Source organism: Diabrotica virgifera, chromosome 2 (assembly GCF_917563875.1).
Source record: "Diabrotica virgifera virgifera chromosome 2, PGI_DIABVI_V3a".
Taxonomy (NCBI): Eukaryota; Metazoa; Arthropoda; class Insecta; order Coleoptera; family Chrysomelidae; genus Diabrotica; species Diabrotica virgifera.
Window position 1 is genome coordinate 222,341,593 of NC_065444.1, and position 10,350 is coordinate 222,351,942.

Here is a 10,350-nt window from a genome sequence, read left to right on the forward strand (position 1 = left end):
TTAGCGATCACATTTTCCATTAACTCTCTGTTTCTTGCAAATGCGTATCAGAGATTGTATGTCGTTAATCCCTGTCCATTGTCTTATGTTTCGGAGCCAGGACATTTTCTTGCGTCCTATTCCGCTCTTGCCTTCAATTTTACCCTGAATTATAAGTTGAAGGAACTGGTATTTTTCGTCTCGCTTGATGTGACCCAAATACGCCGTTTTTCTTTGCTTGACGTTTTCGAAAAGCTGGCGTTCTTGGTTAATTCTTTTAAGGACATCTATATTTGTGACTCACGCCGTCCATGGTACAGTGGCAGCTCGTGACCTCAGTATGCTCAGTATGCGGGTAGGCGACACATATACCTTTATATACTCTACTACTCTACATATTTTATATACTCGTATACCTATATACACAGTGTGTCGCATTCAAGATGAAGACACCCCTATTGCGACTATCAAAATAAATACAGATTTAAAATTTTGCTATCTACTGCGAATTTACAAACAGGACGAATTTTCGATATTTTGCTTCGCGTTAGAGATATCGGAAAAAGTTATTTGGAAAAGTTGTTCCACATATTATTCTAAGTCCACGTACCAAATTTCATGACAAAATTCGCACTTTTAGTTTTTTCAGTATTTGTAGTCAGGATCCTAAAACATACAATTGGCTTTCCCGAGATGCAGCTCGAGACAACCATTGCAGAAGGCGCAAACAAATGTAGCCTAACCTAGCCCCAAACAGTTCCCGGAAATTTTCGTTCACTAAGGTAGGGCTAGACAAGCCACAGCCACAGTTACAACAGCGCTGTGCTTAGCGTAAGAATGAGAGACGCATATCATTCTGTTCTAGTGCCTGACCATAGGGTAGTGCCATAATTTAGAAGTCAGTAGTACTACTACGAGGAGCGTACAACAATTACAACTTTGAAGGGAAATTAAAAAGTAGCTTTTTTATTTTAGATACTTACGCATTGTGTCAAAATTTATAAATTACAATTCTGAAATAAGTAATCTATATTAATAAACAATTTATTATTGTATTGTATATTTGAAGAGGTTAGGCAGCGCCTACCTTGCCTACCCCGACGGGCCGCCCCTGCCATGGTATCTTTAGGATACGGCGATAAAGCCACATTTCGAAGGCTTCTAACCTGTTTATATTCCTCGTTTTGAGCGTCCAGCCCTCTATGCCATATAGCAGCACCGACCACACGTAGCATTTAGTAAACCTTAGGCTCAGTGTAAGGTCGAACTCTGAGCAGGTCAGTATCTTCCTGAATAGGAAAATAACTCAAAAAGTAAGTATTTTGTGAAAAAACGTTTTTAGCAAAAATATCTGTACAAATGTAAAAAAATGATGTATGCATGATAGGTCTCTGGACCTCGTAGAACCAGAGTTATAGCCAATGAAAAATAGGTGAATATTCGCCAAATTTCAAATAGAATATTTCGACATCAAATATACAAAAAATTAAGCACTTTTTGGGGAAAATCAATTCTAAGTTTTTTGAAGTGTTTAAAAAAAGCTTTATTTCTGTTTTTATAAAAAGTTTCTAGCATCAAATTTAAGCAAGTTACGCTCAAAATAAAGTTGGCCCCTTTTGTTTTGGCAAAAAAATCGGGAAGACCACCCCCTAATTAGCAACTTAAATGAAATTAATCGTTACTGCTCCACAAATTATTTTAGTTATGTTGTGTTTATATGATCTGTAAGATTCATCGATTCAAAGTGCTTATTTAAAAAAAATGGTTTTAAAGTAAAATTTTTAAAAATTTTAATTTTGAAAAATATGCTTTTTTTCAAAATAACTTAAAAATTGTTAGAGATACCAAAAATCTCTAAAAACAAAAAAAGTCAGCATTGCTTTTCTGAATATCCTGTATTTTTGTTTTTCTGTAAGACAAAAATTGATTAAGATTTGGTGTTTCTAAATTTGCATACATTAGTGATCAGTCACTCGTTCAACCCCTTTTAACTACAGCCCTTTCAAAAATAAGGACTTTGAACCGATGAAACCTACAGATCATAAATAAACAATACATACACGAGTCAAAAAACTTGTGAAGTCGTAACGATTAAGTTCATTTGAGATACTAATTAGGAGGTGATTTTTTTACCAAAAAAAGGACTAGCTTTATTTTGAGCGCAACTTTGTTTACTTTTGACGCTAAAAAATTTTTTTATAAAACAATAATGAAGCTTTTTTTAAACACTTTAAATAAGTTGTGATAAGTTTTCCCCGAAATGTGCTTCATTTTTGGTTATTTCACGTTAAAGTATTCCATTTGGAATTTGACCAATATGAACCTATATTAAATATAACTCTGCTTCTACTAGGTATAGAGACGTGGTATATACACCATTTTTTTTAAATTGTACAGATATTTTTGCTAAGAATGTTTTTTTCGACAAAATACTTACTTTTTGAGTTATTTGCGAAAAACCGTCTAAAAGCGTGGTTATTTTGTTGAAAAAATGAACATATTCACTGCCAAATAACTCGAAAAGTATTGACTTAATGAAAAAACTCTATGTAACAAAAGTTACTTAAAATTAGTCAGTTTATCCATTTTCGGGCGTACTTTGGACGTATATTTTTTCACCTCCAAGAGGGGGTGAAAACCACCCCCAGGGCAAAAGCATACATCGGCACAATATTACTTTTTTTCTTTGACCTGTTAGCTATGTATGTGCCAAATGTCATGTCAATCCAAGCGGTTCTTTAAAATTTAGAGGTTTTGCAATATTTTACCGTTAAAGACCGTACTATAAACCGTGGGAGTACTGGGAAAATCCACTAACTCACAAAAGTAAAGTTTTGAGAAAAACGCATTTAAACATTATTATACCTTATATGGCTTAAAAATTGGGTACAATATTGTTCAAGTTTGGGTACCTGGACACTATGGATATGATTTTGAAGGATGTTAACCACAGGTGGTGTGCACATGCATGTAGGTATATAAAAATATTTGGAAAAACATTATTTCATTCATAAAAAGTTGAAACGAAAAAGCGATGGACTACCCCGCTAATTGAAATAACATTCGAAAATATTACCCCAACTAACCAAGATAGCCATCTTTACACCCTTTTAGCTCAGTCACTCAGGTGTGTGTTCGTCTTGTCCTAACCTCAGATATGAACTATGAAAATTGGAATGGAAGCAAACAAAACATAGTTTTTAACTAATCATGTTTATTGTTCATAAAGATATAATAAATAAAATGACTTAGTAAATTGCATTAACAAATGTATTTAAATTCTTGCCAAAAACTAACAATTCTGGATTATACTTATGGCTTTTGGTAGCTGATGGTATCTTCTTGATGTCGTATGGTACTGCTGCTGGTTCTGCAACGGGCTCTGGGGTTGTAGGTGTTGTATTCTACCAGGCCTACGGATGTTGGTCGTTGCAGTCTTGGTTATGTGGTTGCAGCCCTGATGACATGGTCCTCGTTGTTGTATCGCCGGCGATTTGAGGGTTGTTGAAACTCCCGGAGGGAGAAAAGTGGTTTCTTTCCAAAAAACTATAAAATAGAGACACATATCAATCATCAAGAAGAAAAACCAACGTGTGCCATCTGCCGTTCTAATCGTCAGAAAGAGTAGCAGATGACAATAATAAATCAAATGAAATTTAGATGAGAATAGTTAAAATTCTGATTACTAAACGTGCATACATGTAAATTAAAAGATAATTATATTTGAAACTAAAATATCAGAACACATGGTCTGACATTGGAAGTTAGGTTAGATAAAAAACAATATAAAAACTGTTAGACGGAGAAATATAATCACAATATAACGTTATCCTTACCCCAAGAGATGATTTGATGAAATAGAAATGATTTATTTTTCGAATTACATGCCTTTTTAAGGATTAATTTTTCCCTTCCAGTGTATGTCAGGGAGTAGGGGGTCAAGTCGATGAAGTGACACTGTCATAGGGCTTTTCATCGATTGTCATTTGTTTCGAGCTTCTGTCATGTGTCACATAATATTAATATATCTACGCCATACGTCTTTGGTTTGTATCATTGTTATATACCAATAACGTATGACGTAGATATATTAATATTATGTGACACATGACAGAAGCTCGAAACAAATGACTGTGAATGAAAAGCCCTATTGAAAACGACATTTAAAATGACAACCAAGTACTATGAAGTAGCGGCATGTTCCGTATTGAAAATACAGATATTTGGAGAGTATGAATATACGAGGTATGTTCAGTATGATGATTTAAATGAAAGAGATATATTAAATAGAAGATAATAAAAGAGGGTAATAAAAGAGAGCGCCAACCGATTTTTAAAGGGGAAAATGGGTAAACCAATTAGAAGAAGATAATTATTAATGAAATATTAAAGGAAATAAGGTAAAATAATTATTTAAAAATAAAATATCAAAGATGTGACGTTTGTAACGTTACAAAGTTAGAAAAGATGGAGTTAGTTAATTTTCTTTATCATTGAATGTACCGATTTAAGCACGGTAGGATGACGAATTTGGAGATATAGGACTTTTCCTGTTAACATATTGATGTTTGTGGATTTAATGGTAATAAAATGTGAAAATTGAAAAAAATGGAGTTAGTGGATTTTCCCAGTACGCCCACGAAACGCAGAATGAAAGATTACATTATTACGGAGGGCTGAAAGTCCCTTAGACTAAACGAATAGTTTCTTTTTTCTCTTGTTTTCACCTCTGTGACTTATTAAAATAAACACTATAGCAGTTCTTAGGGACTCTCGGCCCTCGATAATACTGAAATATTTCATTCTGCGTTTAAATTTTTTAAAAATACTTATTAGTTTTCTCAGGATTCGAAAAAAATGAAAATAATTCGACCGAAATTTTTCGCCTAAGCTCTAAAATAGTATTAAAGTATTATACATTTTTTTAATCAGTATTTTAAAAGCTTTAAATAAGGTGGCACATAATGTACTTTCCCATTTAAAAAAATCAAAGTTATGCCGGTCACCTGAAGAGGGATCGCATAAAGTTTGAAACATTGATGCTATAATATACTATGATTATTTTAAAAATCGACCTGCCCGAGCGTTTTGCTTATGTGCTAAAGATAAATAAGTTAATAAGGTCGGGGGGTAACATTTATTCCAGCGCACTGTATATAATTTTATAGTAAATTTATTTATTAATTTCAAATTCAGATAAACTTGCCGGTGTTAAAAGTTTTTGATGGAATTTACCCTCAAAACAAACGGACCACGCTGCAGCGCTACGCTGTGTATCCACAAAAGTAGTTTCCGATGATTGACCGTGGGTTTTTAATGTGGAGTGGACGTTGCATATCAGACTAGCGACTGTGGCTGCCACAGTCGCTCCCACGGTCAATCATAGGAAACTACTTATGTGAATCCACAGCGTGGCCGGGCACAGTCGCTCGTCTGTGGCCGACCTTAAGGTTTAGGTATTAGTAATGAAACACCAATTAAAAATCTTTAAAGAAAGAGCTCTCAAAGGAAATAAACAATGAAAAGAAAAGGTGCTGAAAGACATGTGCGATAACCACGAGAATGACATCTGAAGTGATGCATACAAGATAGTTACCAAAAATCTGAAAGGAAGTAATATCCTCAAAATCGAAGAAATCCGGAGAAGAGAGCTAGCAGAAGTCAGAAGAGCTATTTACACAGAGAGAGATTAAGAAATTCACACCTTTGCATAAAGAAACGCCGGAAGCAGACTTCTACATAGAGGAGCTGATGGAAGCAGGGAAAGCACCTGGACCCGACAGAGTTCTATTACCAGAAATTGGTAAAATATTCATAGAAGAAAAAGCACCGTGAGTGAAAAAAAATATGAATGACCTCCTCAGAAAGCAAATATTTCCAGAGGCATGGAATACGGCAGACGTTTTATTCCCAAGCCCGGAAAAGAACTTGGGGAACCGGTAACTTTTAGACTGATATGTCTATTACAACACAATGGGCAAAGTATTCGAAATACTTATAAAGACGACATTAGAAAAAGAAGTAATGGAGAGAGGGGGGCTTGTCTGAACGCCAATATGGGTTTAGGAAAGGGAGGTGCACAATAGACGCAGTCAGTCGAATCACGCAATTCACTGCCACATGTAGGAGTAGGTGGTTGGTGGCCTTCTTGCTGGACATAAAAAAATGCCTTTAACTGCAGAAGTTGAGGAATAATAGCTAGAATACTGGAGAAATTGGAAGTATCCCCATACCTACAACACAAAGTGAAGGAATACTTTTCAAGTAGAAATATTAACATAGCGAGAGCGAGGTTATTCAGACATTGGCGTGGGAGCCACAGGGCTCGATCATAGGACGGTTGCTCTGGAACATCTACAATGACATACTAGAAGAAGATCTAGGGGAAAGGACAGGCTATAGCTTACGCGGATGACTTGGTCGTTTTAGTAGAGCACAACAAAAACAGGCCAATAGTGAACACGGCACTAGAAAGGGTAAAAACGTAACTGAACGATTGAAAGTGTAAAAAAATATATTGAGGTTTTTGATAAATATATACACTCACCGCCACAAAATTCCGCCACCCAAAATTTTTGATTAAGTTTGACAATTTATAACTTTATTATTTGTGCTCCGATTTTCAAGATTCTTGCACCAGTTTGTAGGTATGTACATGTAATGATATCGTTTGGTATTATTTCGGTACCACAAAAATTTTGCTTGCATGGCATTATACATGGGGAATGGAAGCGTTGTATTTTCTCCTAACTTTAAAAAATTCTGTGAGAAAATGGAAGAGCTGATTTTGTTTCATAGTCCTGTCATATTATTTCGGAGGCATCACTAAAATTTTGTTTTTGAATTATCTGAATATCTCTTTTCTTGGACGATTTTTTGTAAATAAAAACACTGATCGACTCATAAAATAGAGGTTGGATTGATAAGATTGGAATGGCCCGCATGCACCTCAGATCTCAATCCTATTGAGCATTTATGGGATAAATTAAAAAAAGCTATTCGCCGTCATCCTAGTCCTCCAGAAAATTTGGTACAGTTATGGCCCTGGTACAGTTATATCGGGCTATCCCCCAGGCAAGGATAACACATCATTATCCGATGCCAAACAGATTACGAGCAGTCGTTGATGCAAGAGGTAGACATACCGCTATAGAATTGTTTTGTTGTTAATTTTGTTTTGTGTTGTTAATTTTAATGTAAATAAACCTTAAAAGCAGTGTTTTTATTGACAGCTCTTACTGTTGGATATAGATAAATAAATTAAATATTTTTATAGCAGTGCCATCTACTGGCCGCTTTACTATTTACTGTATAGTGTGTTGCTTTCAACGTTTGTTTAACAAGAAGTCCTTAAAATACAGCCATTGGGTAAACAACGTTTTATTTGTTCCTTAAATCTCCCATTTTTGTTCCTCAACTCTACAATTTACGAACAGGTTATGGGCTCAAACGATTAAGTGGAAGATTTTCTGGTCGTTCAAATCAAAACAGTGTGTGTTCATTCGATAAAAAGTTAGTTAGTCGGTTTGTTGGTTAACAACGTGGTTATTAACAGTATCGAAAATGGCGGTGAATTATCTTACAAGTGTGCCGCGTTTAACCGGTAGAGATAACTACCAGGACTGGTCGTTCGCGGTTGAGAATGTCTTTGTTCTAGAAGGACTATCAAAGTGTATTCAGGGAACTGAACAAGACACAACGCTTGTTGCCAAAGCCAAAGCGAAGTTAATATTGACTTTGGATCCATCCATATATTTGCATGTGAAAGAAGCTGAAACGGCGAAAGATGTATGGGATAAGCTGAAAAAGTTATTCGAAGACTCAGGTTTTTCGAGGAAAATAGGATTGCTTCGAACACTCATATCACTAAGGTTGGAAAATTGCAGTTCCATGGAATCCTATGTGAATCAGGTGATCGAAACTGCACAGAAGTTGAATAGGACTGGTTTCCAAATTGATGACTTGTGGTTGGGATCGCTTCTCCTAGCGGGACTTCCGGAACAGTATACTCCAATGTTATTGGCAATTGAACATTCGGGGATATCTATTACCACTGATGTAATCAAATCTAAATTGCTAGATATGCAGATAGACAGCACTAACAGTGAAAAGCAGACAGCTTTTATGTCAAAGTCGAGTGAAGTTAGCACTAAGCATGTCAAAAAAGTTAACAAGAAAAACATAACCTGCTTCCGGTGTAAACAAAAAGGTCATTATATGAATAAGTGCCCTAGTGCTAATAATAATGCGTTTAGTGCAACATTCTTAAGTGGAAACTTTAAATCTACAGATTTTTATGTCGATTCTGGATGCAGCACGCATCTTACAGCGAGAAAAGATTGGTTGACAAATATCCGAGATGCAAGTTCGTCCAATATAACTGTGGCTAACAGTGAAAGTTTGGAAGTGAAATGTGCTGGTGATATGATGGTAACCACAATTGTCGATAAAAAGAGATTAGAGGTAAGCATCAATAATATATTATATGTTCCTGATCTGACGACAAATCTTTTATCTGTTTCTCAATTGATTAAAAATGGAAATGAAGTTATATTTGAAAATGCAGGTTGCAAAATATACAATAAAAATGGAATTATTGCAACAGCTGAATTGATAGATGGTGTTTATAAATTGAATACTGAATGTATTTCAGATCGTAAAAATTGTTTATTTGTAACTGGGGATACCTGGCACAGACGTTTCGGTCATCTAAATAGCCTATATCTAAATAAAATGAAAGATGGAATAGTAGATGGACTGAATGTGACTGGGAAAATTGATATTAACAAGCAAAACTGTATAGTTTGTTGTGAGGGGAAACAAACGAGATTACCGTTTCCAGAAAAAGGTCACAGGGCCAGTAGTTTATTACAGCTTATTCACAGCGATGTATGCGGGCCCATGGAAAACAAATCATTAGGTGGCTCTAAATATTTTGTTACTTTCCAAGATGATTTTAGTAAAATGGTATTCATTTATTTTATTAAAACAAAAAGTGAAGTTTTTAATTGTTTTAAAAATTTTAAAAGTATGGCAGAAAACCAGAAGGGTGTCCATATAAAAACTTTGCGAAGTGACAATGGTGGAGAGTTTTGTTCAAAAGAATTTGAAGAATATTTAACTGTAAATGGTATTATACATCAAAAAACGAATCCCTACACTCCTGAACAAAATGGTGTAGCAGAACGTTTAAATCGGACAATCATAGAAAAGGCAAAATGTCTGTTGTTTGATGCTAATCTTGAAAAAATGTTTTGGGCTGAAGCTGTAAACACAGCTGTTTATCTAAAAAATAGATCGCTGGCTTCCGGCTTAAAGAAAACACCATTTGAAATGTGGACAGATAGCAAACCTGACGTTAGTGGTCTTAGAATATTTGGCAGCAAGGTGATGGTACATGTTCCAAAAGAAAAAAGATCAAAATGGGAGAAAAAGGCTATTCTGCACATTTTAGTAGGATACTCTGAGACTACGAAAGGATACAGGGTGTATAATCCGACCACTAAAGAAATAATAGTAAGTAGAGACGTACAAATTATGGAAGACACAAAAAGGTGTGAAGTGATTCATGTTGATTTAGAAGGTGAACATGGGGCAAAAGAAATGTTAGATTCAGTGGGAGATAATAATACATCATGTCAGGATCAGAATCATCAGGTTGAAGAGAACACATCGACTGATGAAATTGTTGAGAACAATGATCCCGATTATGTATGTGACTTGCCGAATTTGCCAGTGGATGAAATCAGGAGATCAACAAGAATACCTAAGCCAAAAAGGTTTGATGAGTTTGTGACTTATTTGTGCTCGGATAGTGACTCTGATCCGGTTAGTGTCGAGGATGCCATGTCTAGACCAGATAGTAACTTATGGTTAGGGGCTATGACAGAAGAACTGCAGTCTTTCGAGGATAACTCAGCATGGGAAGTGGTTGATGTTCCTGAAGATGGTTGTGTAGTGAAGTGTAAGTGGGTATACAAGAAAAAGGTTGATAACTCAGGTAAAGTGAAATATCGTGCAAGACTGGTAGCAAAAGGTTACACTCAAAAATTTGGTGTTGATTATAATGAAACCTTTTCTCCAGTCATAAGGCATTCTACATTAAGACTTTTATTTGCTTTGTCAGCAAATTTGAATTTGGATATTTTTCATCTTGATGTTGCGACGGCTTTTTTAAATGGTGATTTAAAAGAAAAAGTTTTTATGACAGTACCTGAAGGTTTAGAAATTGAAAATAATAAAGTATTAAGGCTAAAGAAAGCCATATATGGTTTAAAACAGTCAGCTCGGTCTTGGTATGAAAAAGTTGATAATTTCTTAATTAATCTAGGTTATAAGAAATCTGATTATGAGCCATGTCTATACACAAAG